The sequence below is a fragment of the Dromiciops gliroides genome, chromosome 2 (assembly GCF_019393635.1).
Source record: "Dromiciops gliroides isolate mDroGli1 chromosome 2, mDroGli1.pri, whole genome shotgun sequence".
NCBI lineage: Eukaryota > Metazoa > Chordata > Mammalia > Microbiotheria > Microbiotheriidae > Dromiciops > Dromiciops gliroides.
The window spans coordinates 436,465,302-436,481,707 of record NC_057862.1 but is presented as its reverse complement, the minus strand read 5'-3'; the positions used below and the strand labels follow the sequence as shown (position 1 = coordinate 436,481,707).

General features: G+C 37.3%; 1 protein-coding gene across 1 annotated transcript in view; it reads right to left on the bottom strand.

Annotated features, from left to right (window-relative positions):
• EHMT1 (euchromatic histone lysine methyltransferase 1) overlaps positions 1-16,406 on the bottom strand; it is a 192,863-nt gene that overhangs the window by 158,733 nt on the left and 17,724 nt on the right.

Here is a 16,406-nt window from a genome sequence, read left to right as displayed (position 1 = left end):
GATGGCAGGATTAACAGTTTCCTCATATGCTACAAAAAAAAAAGTGAACTTCCCTTGTAGGAAGGGGAAATGGGACTTTTGGATTAAAAGGTCTACTGTGATAGCTAAGTCTATATGGATAACCTCAAACCTTTTTCCAACTCTTGCTAAGCAGCAAACTATATCAGAAATGAGTAAACAAGAGAAAGGGGAAGAAAACTCAAAAAAGGGTTTATCTGCTTTCAAAGTCTATCTTAGTCCTGTGTCTAGTAGTAGTAGTAGTAGTAGTAGTAGTAGTAGTAGTAGTAGTAGTAGTAGTAGTAGTAGTAGTAGTAGTAGTAGTAGTAGGCCTCCACCAGTAGCAGACAACCATGGATCAGTGCCTTGAAGAGCCACAGGCCACAGTGTAGCTGTGCAGTCTGATACAGGTAACTGCTGCATCCCTTGTTGTATCTTCCCAACTTAACTTAAATGTGAACAAAATCCAAAAGAAAAACCACCTAAACTGCAGTCTAGCAACCTTTTATAGAAGCTTAAAGACACAGATAAGAAAGTCTTAGATATTTATTTTGACAAGATGATTTTAGCAAGACTATTATAACCAAAAATGGCAGCATGATGAACTGGACAGAGGAGGATTGGTCCTAGGTCAGAAGATATGGTTTCAAAGCTAGTTATATTATGATGTCATCATGCAAGCCAACTTGACTACTCGGTGCCCCAGGCAACGTTTTAAGACAATAGGTTACAGATGAATTGCTGATCTGCATTGATGAATCCAGTTTTCACCCTGGGAGTGCCCAATGTTTATAAAATTGTAGGTCCAGACCCCCACCAAAAAAAGTTTAGCTATGACACGCTTATTTATACAAACAGGCAAAAAAGGTGTCAATAACAGAGCCCATAAGGAAATCTTTTATTTTTTTTTAAATCCTTCTGCATCTCGAAATGAAAGAAAAACAACTAGAAAGTAAATATTGAAAATTACAAGGAAAGAATGGGGGTGGTATTTGAATTAAATAATAAAAGACCAGAATTATGCCATGTGACACTGATACAATACTTTAGATATTGTTTACAAAGCATTTTCACAACCATTTATCACATATTATTATCAGATATTATGCATATTTTACAGGTTAGGAGACCAAGGCTGAAAAAAATTAAATGACTCACAGTCACAAAGCTAATAAATGGTAAAATAATGTTTCTAACTCAGAATAATTCAATGGCCTTTCAATTAAACATACCATCTTGAAGACTTTTGTGTTTATCTAACAACTAGCCAGTGTCTTATATACTATCAACCTTATTTTTAATCCATTCACCTCCATTCCTGGCTAAAGCTTCACATGCCTACCCATTCATGATATTTTTAGTTTTTGTGTATCTGTATAGAGATCAGAATGGGTATGAAAGGGATGTGTGCCTCCATGTATAGATTAGGGGTGGTGGGGGCGGGGGGAGGAGAAGAGAAGAAGAACCTCTTAGATGCATATCTATCCATATACCTAGCTGTCCTGAAGCACCCAGGATGAAATGGGATAGGTAAGATCATATTAAAACCTGTTATAAAGTCATCTCAACCATCCATACAAAAGGACCCTAACATTGGACAACATAAAACAATGTATAATCTGTCAGGAAGTTTTCTTGATGCTTCAAATCTCCCCAGATTATTTTTGCAAACACATTCATAACTAAAGCAGTTAGACGGTTCCACATTGAGGGCAGACTTTTTCTAATTTCAAACAAGTGTAGAAAAAGTTTCATTTCTAGGGCATCTTGATTTTAAAGCACCTAAAATTTAAATAAATCTTATTTTATGACAAAAATGATGCATAATAAATTTATTATGCTTGCTTCTGATTAACACCAATGTTTCCTCATTCATCTTTCTATCAGAATCCTCACCGTATAACATAGACATCTCTTATTTACTTTGTGGGATATGTACTGTTAACATGGAAAAGGGGTAGGTACCAACTCATCACAACAAAGTATGCTTAGTACCAGCTAAGATAAACATGAATTATTTCCCAGACAAAAAATTATTGAACTGAAAAATTCAGAATTATCCTGAACAGAAAAAGAAAAACCATCAATTTAAACTTCTATATATGCTATAGGAAGAAGAGTCTACAAGGTCCCTTACATCTCTAAATCTATGATCATTATATACGATCCACTTAAATTTTACATCTTCTGCTCAAGTGGAAGGACAGAAAATTTAAAAATCAGAAGGATTCCAATATATGATAAACCCTTAAAAGTGGTCATAGAAAGTTTACAGGTCATAATTACTGCATTTTTTCCAAAGAAAACCAACCAACACAGGCCATTCAACGATTAGAACACTTTGAGCTATCAAATACTAAATTGAAAATAACAAGTATAAACTAGAGACCTGGATTTCCTATTAACTAGTTTGTGTAACCCTGGAGAGTCACTTTGTCCCTCTGGAATTCCATTTGCTTATTTGTAAATGAGGAAATAGAAGGGGTAAATTCTATTGCTAAAGTCCCTTCCACATCTAATCAAGTTGAACCATATGATTCTGTATGAAATTCTATTTATCTATTCAATTCTATCAATTCAAAACTTTATCTTTCCTCATTGCCTCAAAACAAACTCATAATTTCTAGTCAGCCTGTACTGGAAGGTATACTCCTCAGTGTCTTCCACATTAGATTCATCTGACACATAATTACTAATTGCTTTTTTACATATAGGATGTAGGATGCTATAGGGTATAAAAAAGTAGAATAAGGCACAGCCCTTGTCATAATGATCCATTGTTCAAGACCTGTCCCAAAGCATGAAACCACTCCATAATGACTATTCCCTCCTTTGAATTACATGTAATATTTTAAACATCTATCACACAATTATCAACTGAGTAAATACTGTCTAGTATTATGTTCTCTGTTTTGTTATTCAGTCATTTTCAGTCATGTCCAACTCTTCATGACCCTTTTTGGGGTTTTTCTTGGCAAAGATACTGAAGTGATTTGCCATTTCCTTCTTCAGCTCCAGATGAAGAAACTGAGGCAAATATGTTTAAGTGACTTGCCCGGGGTCACACAGACACAGTAAGAGTCTGAGGCCAGATTTAAACTCAGATCTTCCTGACTCCAAGCTCAGCAACTCTATCCACTGAACCACCTAGTTCCATTGTTCTCATAAGGTTGTTATGAGGAAAATTACAAGGAAAATATTTGGGAATCCTTAAAGCACCATAAAAATATGAGCTATAATTCGTTTCACACACACATATACACCTCTCCAAAAGAAGAATGATCTCCCTAGAGATATGCATATAGTAGGCAATTAATAATAAATATTTGTTGAAGATTTGAAAAGTCCAGTTCCACGGAAAAAAACTGTTAAAATAAAAAGCTGTATAATGAAAAGGTTTTTAATCACAGACCAAAATAATTGAAGCAAGTCAAATCAATTCAATTCCAGTACAAGAATAGGCACAATCAGGGGCAGCTAGATGGCACAGTGGTTAAAGCGCTGGCCCTGGATTCAGGAGTACCCGAGTTCAAATGCGGCCTCAGACACTTAACACTTACTAGCTGTGTGACCCTGGGCAAGTCACTTAACCCCCATTGCCCCGCAAAAAAAAAAAAAAAGAATAGGCACAATCCCTTCAGAATTTGATGTACAAGCAAAACTAACCTCAAGAAGAATCAGAATGCTCCAATGTTCTGAAAGTTGCATTTTCAGTAACATTTAGAAATGAGGGAAGTCATCTTTATGATAATTAAATTCCATCTTTATGGTTTATTTTAAAAGTAGAATATAGGTTCTTTCCAAGTAAATTTTTAGACCAAAAAAAGGAAATTAGAGTGGCCCAGATATTAAATAAATGGTAAAATATGAAGATTAACAAGACAAAACGCAAATACCTTACTAATTATGCCATGGACACAGAACTGAGGTTTACAGAAACCAAAGTATTTCTCTCTCATCTACTTTTATGACACTATATACTCCTTTATACTTCATCAGATTCTACTTTATATCAAATTAATCTATTGGATTGTAAGCTCCCTAAGCATAAATGCCATTTCTGATTTATCCAGAATCATCATATTCTCAAAAAGTCAACAAACTTTTATTAAGCTCCTATTAAGTGTTGGAGATGCAAAAAAAAGCAAAAAACAGCCCTGGATCTCAAGAAGCACACACAGTCTTATGGGGGAGACAACACAAAAACAACTATGTACAAATAAGATATACACAGGAAAAACTGGAAAGAACCAAGAGAGGGAAGGCACTATCATTAAGGAGGATCAAAAGAGGTTTCTTTTAGAAGGTGGGATTTTAGCTGAGTCTTGTCAGAAGTCAGGGAAGACAGGAGGGAGAGAAAAGGAGGGAGAGTATTCCATACATGAGGAACAACCAGTGAAAATGCCTGTAGTTAGGAGATGGAGTGTCTTTTGCAAGGAACAACCAAGAGGATAGTGTCACATGATTACAGGGATCAGAAAGGTAGAAGAGAGCCAAGTTATAAAGAACTTTGAAAGTCAATTATTTGATTGTATATTTCATCCTGTAGGCAAGAGTACACCTCACAATCAGTGCTTAATGAATGTCTGCTGGTGAGTGCATAATTCAGTTCAAAAAGAAGTTATACCAAAAAAGCTTGTTTTCAAAATCTTCCATATATTGCCTGGGTCTTGGCTAGGAAGATTTTATTTACAATAGGGAAGGCAAACCAAGTATTGGCAGAACCACAAAAAATAATGGAAGTATGAATTCAATGAACGTCTGGGCTCAAAAGTCCCTTGACCTCAACTCCAATCACCTTTACCTCCACGCTGGCCAATGAGTTGCACAAGCATAATTTTAACTTTGCCATTATGTGCCCTATTTATCTGAGATAGGGGACTGTAAAGGCAACTATGATGTCTCCATGGTCAGCCACTTCAAAAATGCCTTTATGCAAATAACGTAGAATTCCCCATCCTTTTCACCAAAGCAGCTTTGCCGATCTTCTACCACGAATAATCCCCATTCAAATCCAACAAGGATTTATTCAGGGCCTATCAACTATGTGCAAAGAAGGCACTTGCTAAAAAGGGAAATGCAAACACAGACAAAATTAATACAATCCTTGACTTTGAGAAGCTTACATTCTAATAAGTTGACAATATGAAAATATATCAGCAGATATATGATCATTTGAGGAAGAAATCAAAATCAAGATGATTAGTAAAGGCTTGCCTTAAGAAGCAGCACATAAGCTAAGCCTTGAAGGAAGTCAGGACTCTAAGAGTCAGAAGTTTAACAGAAAGAGCACTCTAGGGATAGGGACAACCTATATACAGGCAGACAGGAGATAAAATCCTCAATTTGAGTATTACCAAGTATGCCAATTTGCATAGAACACCAAATGTATTTACTGATTAGAGAAAAGCAAATTAAAACTACTCTGAGGTACCACTTCACACCTATCAGATTGGCTAATTTGACAAAAAAGGAAAACAATAAATGTTAGAGAAGATGTGGAAAAATTGGAACACTAATGCATTTTGATGGTGAAATGATCCAACCATTCTGGAGAGCAACTGTGCCCAAAAGGTTATAAATCTGTGTATACCCTTTGACCCAGCAATACCACTATATCCCAAAGAGATCATAAAAAAGGGAAAAGGATCCACATGTACAAAAATATTTATAGTTACTCTTTCTGTGGTGCCAAAGAATTGAAAATTGAGTGGATGCCCATTAAAAGGGGAATGGCTAAACAAATTGTGGTATATGAATGTAATGGAATACTTCTCTGCTGTAAGAAATGATGAGCAAGCAGATTTCAGAAAAACCTGGAAAGACTTACATGAACTGATGCTGAGCGAAATGAGCAGAACCAAAAGAACATTGTACACAGTAACAATATTGTGTAATGATCGACTGTGATACTTAGATCTTCTTAGCAATACAAAGATCCAAGACAATGCCAAATGACTCATGATGAAAAATGCTCTCCACATCCAGAAAAAGAACTATGGAGTCTGAATGTAGATTGAAGTATACTATTTTTATTTTTGTTCTTGTTTTCTGTTTCTTCTTTCTTGTATTTTTTTCCCTTTTGTTCTGATTCTTCTCTCACAACATGACTAATGTGGAAATATGTTCAACATGATTTTAAGTATAACCTATTACAGACTGCTTGCTGGTTCAGGAGGGGAGAAGAAAGGGGGGGTGGGGATTAGAACTCAGAATCTTACAAAAATGAATGCTGAAAACTACCTTTACATATAATTAGAAAAAAAAATAAAACACTATTTTTAAAAGAGGACACAGAGTACATGAAAAAAATCATGAGAAATAAGCCTGTAAAGGTAGCCTGAAAGTCAGACTGTGAAGAGCTTTAAGATGATGAATTTTTATGTTATCCTTGAGGCAATATAGAGCTGCTAAAGATTCTTGAGCAAGGGTATGACTGTCAGATTTGCGCTTTATTAAAAAGTTTATTCTGGGGCAGCTAGATGGCGCAGTGGATAGAGCACCGGCCCTGGAGTCAGGAGTACCCGAGTTCAGGTCCAGCCTCAGACACTTAACACTTACTAGCTGTGTGACCCTGGGCAAGTCACTTAACCCCAATTGCCTCACTAAAAACAAGCAACAAAAAAAAGTTTATTCTGGAAGCTGTGTGAAAGATGGAGAAAGAAAAGATTAGTAGCCTAGAAACCAATTAAGTGTCTGTTAACACTATTCCACAGTCAAGTGTTGTTGAGGGTCTGAATTAGCTAGGGTAGTAACCATGTGAGTGGAGGAAAAAAGGATGAATTTGAGATATTTTGTGGCAATGGAATATACAAGACTTGGCAACTTGGATACAGGCAATGAGGGAGAAGCAAGAGTAAAAGAAGATGCTAAGGTTGCAAACTTGGTGACTGGAAAGATGGTGGTGCCCTCAATAGAAGCAAATATTAGCATAAGGGGTATATTAGGAGGTAGGGGAAAGAATAGTTTCCATTTTGGGCATGATGGCTTTGAGGTTGTTATGGAATATCAGTTACAGATGTCCAACAGTCAGCCAATGATCTATCTTCTCTATGCCCTCTTCTAGATTAACAAATATCACTGCAAAAATTTCTATATTACCAATAGCACTGAGTACAAATTCAAGCAATTTAAACTCGCCTGTACATTAAAAGAAACTTCAGGGGTCTGATATGGCATTTCTCTCAAGGCAGTAATCCTTCCTACAAAATCCCTGAAAGCTGAACACTTCTACTGAATGATCCTTGAGACAAAACAACAGATTTAGTGGGAATGTCTGGGAAATAAGAGAGGACTGGTAAGTGAGGTAACTGAGTCAAATATTAGAGTTAGAGCAGTGACTTATAATGATGAGGTACAAGATGTAACCATGAAGGGTTATGGTTTTTATGCATATGGAGTTCCACTGAGTCAAGGAAATGAAAAAGTATGAATTTAAGAAGTCTAATGGATTTTAAATTTTATGGATGATGGCCATGGATTGGAGAGAAATAATAAGTCAGTGTTAAACTTCCCTAATTAAAAGGTTGAGGTATGTAGAAGTTGAGATTAGAAGGATGAGTTAATGAGCTAGAGGTGAGACCTAAGCCGAGCTCCATCTGGTTAAGGAATGAAGGTATAGAGGACAGGAAGCATAGTATCTTCAGGTGAAGGCAGAATTCTGGATAAAATATAAGTTACCCTCATTAAAGCAGGTATGCCATAAAGCCCCATACTAAGATAACTGGGACAGCTAGGTGGTGCAACAGATAGAGCACGGGCCTTGAGTCAGGAAAACTAGTATTCCTGAGTTCAAATCTGGTCTCAAGACACTTACTAGAGGGCTGTGTAACTCTAGGCAAGCCACTTAACCCATTTGTCTCAGTTTCCTCATCTGTAAAATGAGCTGGAGAAAGAAATGGCAAACCATACCAGTATCGTCACCAAGAAAACTCCAAAATGAGGTCTCTAAGAGTGGGACAAGACTGAAACAACTGAACAACAACAACAAGACAGCTAAAGGCAGAAAGGCAAGAAATTTTAAAAGGTAAAATTAATTAATAATGGGAAATGTACAGTGTTCTAATGAATGAAGCAATAGTTAGAAATCCATGCAAACAGGGACAAAATTCGGGCCAAGAAAACAGAGGCTAGAAAGAAAATTAGAAAGTGAAAGGAAGGGGAAGCTAGGTGGTGCAGTGGATAAAGCACTGACCCTGGATTCAGGAGGGCCTGAGTTCAAATCTAGCCTCACACACTTGGCACTTACTAACCATGTGACCCTGGACAAATCACTTAACCCTGATTGCCCCACCCAAAAAAAAAAAAAAAAGAGGAAAGGGAAGGGAAGTATACTTTATAGAAACAATGCACTTTTACTTATGGAATAGAATAAGATAACAGCCTGAAGGGATGAAAGAGGAGAGATAAACTCAAAAACAGATACCAAAATAAATACTTTCATGGGGACATACATTGACAAGATTGGATGTTGTTGGTTTTGTTTTTTTTTTAAAGCTATGTGATGCCAAGATCACAGATTTAGAGTTGGGAAAATCCTTGGAAATCATAGAGCCCAATCTGATCATTTTAAGGATGAGGAAACTTTAAAAAAAATTTTTTTAATGATGAAACTGAGGTCTTCCTGAGACATTAAGTGACTTGCCCACGGTCACGGAGGTAAAATAAACCACAAATGTCACCTAAACTCAGATTCTCTGACTAAATCCAGCACTTTTTCCCACTATTACCACAGTTTTCTACATGCTTTTGTTCTTACCTTTTCCTGGACTAAGTATTAGATGGAACTGATTATTCCATGCTCAAACAAAAGAAAACTCATTTACAAGTCGAAAATATCAAGGTCCCTAGTGAATACAGAAAGGGATTCTACAAATATATCCTAGTTAGATGCCTGATGAGTACAAGAACCATGAAAATCATGGTTTTTACTAAAAGCTTAATGTAGGGAAATGTGATTTTTTATTCTTTGCAGGTCATTGAAGGCTAAGTGACTTGCCAAGGGTCACACAGCTAGTGAGTGTCAAGTGTTTGAAGCCAGATTTGAACTCAGGTCCTCCTGAATCCAGGGCCAGTGCTTTATCCACTGCACCACCTAGCTGCCCCAGAAATGTGATTTTTTATGGCAATTGCCAGCACTACAAAATGAAATAAAATGGCAAAGAACCTTGAAACGATACTTATGAACTTTTTCAATAATTCTGTTCTGTGAAAAAATGAGTAGTTGTCTCTTCTCAATGAGGATATACCAGTCAATCATACCCCTCCTGACTTGCTTGTAGGACAACAGTCTCAGATCCCCTCCTCCTCCTCAAGCTAACAAAATCACATGGTTCACAGAGCCCTGTTCTCAATAAGGTCTGCTCTGGAGTTGTATCCATTATAAGGAAGAATATGGTCCACTCCTGAGTTATGCCCATATAAGGAAGAGAGATGGGAATACTGTGTTCCAATTAGCTAGGTTTTGTGTGTAGATTGTAACCCTTGAGTAATCAGACCAATGATGAAAAGGGGGAGGGTCCATTTGCGTTAGGGCCTAGGGTACAAAACAGGGCCTGTGAACCCCATTTCTTAGCACCCATTAGCTGCACACTAGGGTGCCTCCTCACAATAAGTAAATAAAAGAGCCTTTGTCACATCACTGCTGAGTTCCCGAGGATTATTGAGAAAAGGATTGATTTTCCCTCACATATTCCTAAATTCATAAAGGGCAAAAGCAGAAGAAATAATAGCATGTCTTCTTTTTTATCATTATTTGAATCATTCAAAGTCATGATTTCTGACCTCGAGGACGTGACTTTGGGTAAACTAGACTAAATATCTATGAATTCGAGGCTAAAAACTACTTTGGATAAAACTGTATACAAATGCTTCAAAGATCTGATCTTTGAATAGCAATGGTAAGATATGTCCATATCTTGGTGAAATGTGTCCATTTTTCTCTCTAACAAATAGAGGATAAATGAAGACTGCATAATTGTACCTATTAAACCCTAGGATAGTTTGAATAACAATAAACAAGAGAGATGAAACAAACTTAAAGGAAATACCATCCCACAAAATCCTTGTAAAAAATATAACACAGCACAGTGTAATCATTACTAAATACTTATTCAGTGTCCACAGGGCACACAACTTTTATGACAAAGCAAAATTTAAAATGTGCATTTAGCTATGCTTCTACTGAAATTCTATTTGAATGCTTCAGTGGGGTGAGGATATGACCCTGATTCTAGTACAAACTCTGGTCCTGGAAAGGCTTTAACTACTATAGGCTCAGCAATGAACTGTAAATGTTACCTGGGGACTGCCCTAGATAAATTAGGAAAAGACCATCAACAGAAGGTTGGCCATGGCAACTTACAAAACATCCATCAAAGGGGCAGCTAGGTGGCGCAGTGGATAAAGCACCGGCCCTGGATTCAGGAGTTCCTGAGTTCAAATCCGGCCTCAGACACTTGACACTTACTAGCTGTGTGACCCTGGGCAAGTCACTTAACCTCCATTGCCCCGCCCAAAAAAAATATCCATCAAAGCAGGAAGATAAACTCAGATCTTGTGAATTACTAAAGTAATATAAACATAATACAGCAAATGTCACTTTAAGTATTAGCTGCATTTTGGAAAAGTGACATGCAAAATTAAATCAAATCAAGCGATATTTTTCCACTTTTACAATTATAATCTCAAAGAAATAAATTTGTACATGACATGTCCCCAACCAGCCCAAGTCTTATACTCTCTTCTCAAGGACTCTTATGGTCCATGGTGTCTGTACTATATCATTTAATGCTTTGTAGCATAATAATTTAGATTATTCTCTAATTTTTTTTAAATGTATGTCTTGAAACTCCAAACGTGTACAGTCCTTAAAGGAAGAGTCCTTAACTATCCTTTTCAAGGTACCTTACAACTTGCTAGATACACAGCTGATTAACAATTATTCCTTACTGACCTATGAGATGGTCAGACAACCTGAAACAAAGAATATCATTCTCTAATGAATAACCCACCAAAGGTTTTCAGGCAGCTTCTTCTTTAGAAAGTTAACTGTGTGGGGCAGCTAGGTGGCGCAGTGGATAAAGCACCGGCCCTGAATTCAGGAGTACCTGAGTTCAAATCCGGCCTCAGACACTTGACACTTGCTAGCTGTGTGACCCTAGGCAAGTCACTTAACCCCCATTGCCCCACCCCAAAAAAAAGAAGAAGAAGAAAGTTAATTGTGAATCAAAAAAGATATAATGCAACAAATCAGCAAGTATTTGTGAGGGTAATTAAAGGAGCTATCATTCATTATTAAGCTGAATTAATACTTAAAATTTCCAGAGAGTCTCAGGATAAAAACCTGTGAGGTTCAATGCTTTAGACTTATGCCCCACCTGCCATTTTCCTCTAAATCCCTGCAGAAGTCATACAAATCAATGGTCCTCAAATCCTCTTACTAGTTTTTGTTTTTAAAAATCCCGAGTGGAGGATGGAGAGAGGAGGAAAGAAAGAAGAAGGGAGAGAAAGCGAAACTCAAAATAATTTTTTAAATGAATGTTTTAAAAATGTTTATATGCAATTGGAAATATTTAACAAGTAAAAATATAATGGGGGGGGGGGAGAACCACACACAACACCCTATAAGAAACACTTTTCATGATCAGTTTTATTGCAATAAGAAGACAATAACTAACCACAGGAACCAATGATTGCCACACCCATGATTTCTAGGGAATTTACTGCTACAAATTAAAATGTAAAGAATAGGGCAGAAAGCTCATGACAGCTGATTATGTCAAATATTAATCAACAAGTATTTGTAAAGCATGTGCCAGATGCTATGCTAGGTTCTTAGACTATGTATTAAATGTATATGTATATGTAAATTAAATGTAAAAATGTATGAAATTTATTAAATAATCTCTACTCAGATGGAATTTACATTTGAAAGTGAAAAAACAAAATGTGTGGATGTATGTTTGCAAGCACATTGAGAATAAATACAGGGACAGCTAGGTGGCACAGTGGATAGAGCACCGGCCCTGGAGTCAGGAGTACCTGAGTTCAAACCCGGCCTCAGATATTTGACACTTACTAGCTGTGTGACCCTGGGCAAGTGACTTAACCCCAATTGCCTCACCAAAAAAAGAGAGAGAGAAAGAGAGAGAGAATAAATACAAAATATTTAAACCCAAGGTAGTTTGAAAGGAAAGGTACTAACAGTAGTGAGAATCACAAAAAGTTTCAGGTGGTGCTTGAGTTTAGTACTGAAGGAAGAGAAGGATACTGAAGCACAGAAGAGGAAGAGCTGCATGCCAGGCAAAGGGAAGAGCCAATGCAAAAAACCAAGAAGGAAAATTAAGAGTAATGTGTGAGGAACAGAGAAAAGGCCTGTTATAATTAGACTGGAAAATTCTAGGGGGGCATGATTTACAACAGGTTTGGAAAGATAGCCTGGGACTGGGTTGTGAAGGACTTTCAAAGCTAAACAGTGGAGTGTATATATTTAATTCTAGAGGGACTAAGAAGCCACTTAAGATGACTGAGTAGTGTGGTGACATGGTCAGATATGTGCCTAAGCTTAAGAAGAATCACTTTAGCAGCAGTAGGAAGACAGTGAAACTAACTGCCCAGGTCACATGTAAAAATATGCCCAGCCATCCCTGAGCAGTAGCAGCAGCAAACAAGAACCAGTATAGACCCAATATCCTCTGCACATTGAAACTCTTATCTTTAATTTTTATCTACTACCCTCTACTACCCCTGTGCCTAACAAGTTCTCTCTCTAACCTGTTTCTTTCTCTACCTCTGTATTAATCAATCACCAGACACATAGGAGAAAACTATCACCACCCCTACTTTAATTGTGTATTTATATTTATTTTATATTGCTTTTACATATTACATTACATATACATATTACATATTATAGTACTATATATATATATATATATATATAAAAGTATATAACAAATAAATTTATTTTATATTCTTTTATTCCTACTCTTTTCTTCAACCCTCCTCCATCAATGTCCCATACTCCAACCCTACCTACTTTGCCTTCTGGAATTTCAATTCCATAGTGAACAAACCTGCCTTCATCCTGGACCTTGTTCTCCCACATTCCTTCTATCTACTAGCCCTCACTTAGACCTGGCCCCTAATGACACTATTTCCCTTGCCCTCCTCTATATAACTTGCTATTCTGTCACCCACAACCTCCTATATATTAGTCCAAGAGCGAAAGAGGAAAAAGTGGGTAAAAATAATTCGTGCTTCACACTGCTACTTCCAGACTTTACCTTTGCCACCATTATTCCTCAACCTCTCCTCCTTCAAAGTCCACATCATCCAAGTTTTCTACCTAATCCAGATTATGTTAGCTACTGTATCAGAGGAGAGATAAATTTAAAAACAGATACCAAAACAAATATTTTCAGGGAGACATACAATGACAATCTAGGACCTCCAGGTCATTCTCCCTCTTTTCTAACAAAGTTCAGTACGTGGCTCATCATTTTCCTCTCCTCTCAAACTTCTAACATTCTACTAGAGGATTTCAAAATCTAAGGTGATGTTCCTTCAAACTCCCTAACATCCCAATTACTTAGCCCCCTTAAATTCTATGACCTATTCTTTACTTCAGCCACACATAAAGATGATTATACAGTAGAACTCAACATTACCCATAAGTGTTTCACTTCTGTAATTAAAACTTCCAATATTCCTCTACCAGACCATAATCCTTACTCATTCCATCTTTCCCTATCTACCTCTTTCATCCTAAACCCATCCTTGCCCCCACGGAAATCTCTAATCCCTGCACTTCTCAAACCACAGCCCCTGAACTGATTTTACTTTCCTTCTCTAATCTTGACCCTATACTTAGCTAATAAAACTCTACATAGTCTTTTACTTAGGAATCCATTATCCCCTTATCTTATCACTGCTGTTCCTCTGCATAGCTACATTCGTGGATTACTTCCACAAATCTACTTCCTTCATTTGCACTCATCTTTTGCTGAAAAGAGCCAAAGGAAGTCACAACTGTGCTGACTAGGTACATTATAAATTTATACAACACAACTTCAAATTTCAAACAGCCTCACTAAACCTTTTATTTTTCCCTAATTGATTACCTATCAAAGTCCTCAAAAAGGTTTTTCCAAACCTTCTTTCCTCAAACCTCCAAACACTTCCTCTTCTCCCTTTTCAATTGAGGACCTTGACAATTACTTTACTGAAATGAGCCTCTGCTCCCTAAGACCCACTGTTATCCCCTACCCTTTCTTCCTGTCCCCAGTCTCTGACGAGGTAGCCCTTACCCTTGCCACGCTCAGCCCATTTGTGCCCTGACCCCATCTCTTTCAAATCTTTACTCTCTCCTTAACTACAGGTTCCTTCCCAACCGACTTTAAACAAGTCCAAGTCTCCATCATCCTTTAAAAGACCCTACCATCCCCACTCAAGCTATCATTCTCTATCTTTCTCCTCTTCTTCAGACAAACTCCTAGAAAAAGCTATCTACACTTCATGTCTACTTCATCTCTTCCCCTTTCTGAGACATTTCAATTTGGCTTTTGACCTCATCACTGACTGAAACTGTTCACTTTCAATAATTCAGATACTTGACAGGTACTAGCTGTGTGACCCTCATTGCCTAGCCAAAAAATTAAATTAAATTAAATTTTTTTTTAATTTCAATAATTATTGAACTGCCAAAACTGATGGTCTTTTTAAGGTCCTCATCCTTTCTAGACCTATCTGCTGTATCTAGCACTGCTAATCACCCTATCTTCCTGGATACTCTCTCCTCTCTGGACTTTCATGACACCATTTTCTCCTGGTCCACCTCCTACCTATTTAGCCATTCCTTCTCAGTCTCCTCTACTGATTCATCATCCAGATCACACTCTAAGTGTTGAGTTTTCCCCAAAGATCTTTTATAAGCCCCATATAATTCTCTTTTTGTATGCTCTCTCTTGAATGACCTCATCAGCTTCCATAGCCTATCATTCCTATACTCTTGCCTCCCATATCTCTATATCAAACCTCAATTTCTCAATTTCACTCAAATTACCAGTCGCCTCTTGGACACTTCAAAGTGGATGTTCCAAAGAAATCTCAAATTCAACAAGTCCAAAACAGAACTCATTAACTTTTCCCAAAAAACCCACTATTCTCCTACAACATCTTTATTTCTATCGAAGGCACCACCATTCTGCCAGTCTCCCAGGTTCTTAACTTTGGCATTAGCCTAAATGCTTCACTCTCACTCATCCTACCTAAATAATCAGCTAACAAATTTTGCCATTTCTATCTCAATATCTCTTGCATTAGATTCGTTCCCTAAAGCTATTACCTTAATTCAAGTCCTCATCACCTCTCACCTAAGTTATTGCAATTATCTCTTAATTGGTGTTCCTGCCTGAAGTCTCTCCCCACTTCAGTCCATTACACAATACTTTCTTTTCTTTTCTTTTTTTTTTTTTGTGGGGCAATGGGGGTTAAGTGACTTGCCCAGGGTCACACAGCTAGTAAGTGTCAAGTGTCTGAGGCCGGATTTGAACTCAGGTATTCCTGAATCCAGGGCCAGTGCTTTATCCACTGCACCACCTAGCCGCTCCCTACACACTACTTTCAAAGTAATTTTTCTTATGCACTGATCTGACCATATCACTCCCTTGCTCAATCAACTACTGTCTCCTAAATCAAATAACCTTCTCTGTTCAGCTTTTAAAACCCTTCTAACCTGGCCTTAGCCCATTTTTCTAGCTTTATTATACATTACTCTCTCTCCCACACTCTGTAACGTAGCCAAATTGGCTTTCCCTCTGTTCCTCACACAGGAGACTCTATTTCCCATCTCTATACCTTTATACTATTTATCCCCACCAAGTAGGGACAGTCTCTTATTCTCTGCCTCATTGACTTCAGACTTCAAGACTCAGCTCAAACACAACCTTACTCAAAAGCAAATCAATCCCTGAACTGCTAGTGTCCTCCCTCTTAAACTATCTTGTACTTTATTTATATTTATTCTTTCTGTTTGATGCGTGTGTATATGTGTGGGTCCTTTTTGTCTCAACCCATGAAAATGTAAGTTCCTCATGATGAGAAATTGTTTCATTCACTGTATTTATATCCTCAAGCTTAGCAAAGGAACAGATTAAATGTTTAATAAATACCTGTTGATTGATTATTATAGCTGCATGAGTAACTGTTGCTTCTGAATTCTTGGGGTGGTGGGCACAAGGAATTTAATGAACCCAAAAGCAGAACAAAACTAGATCCATGAGACAGTCTTAGTGTTTTCAGAAGTTCAGGTCATGTTTACACTCAGTCAAAACTAGCACTAGGACCCAGGTTTCTTGTCTCTTCATCTAATATTTCTTATATACTACTTGTACATATGAGACTAATAT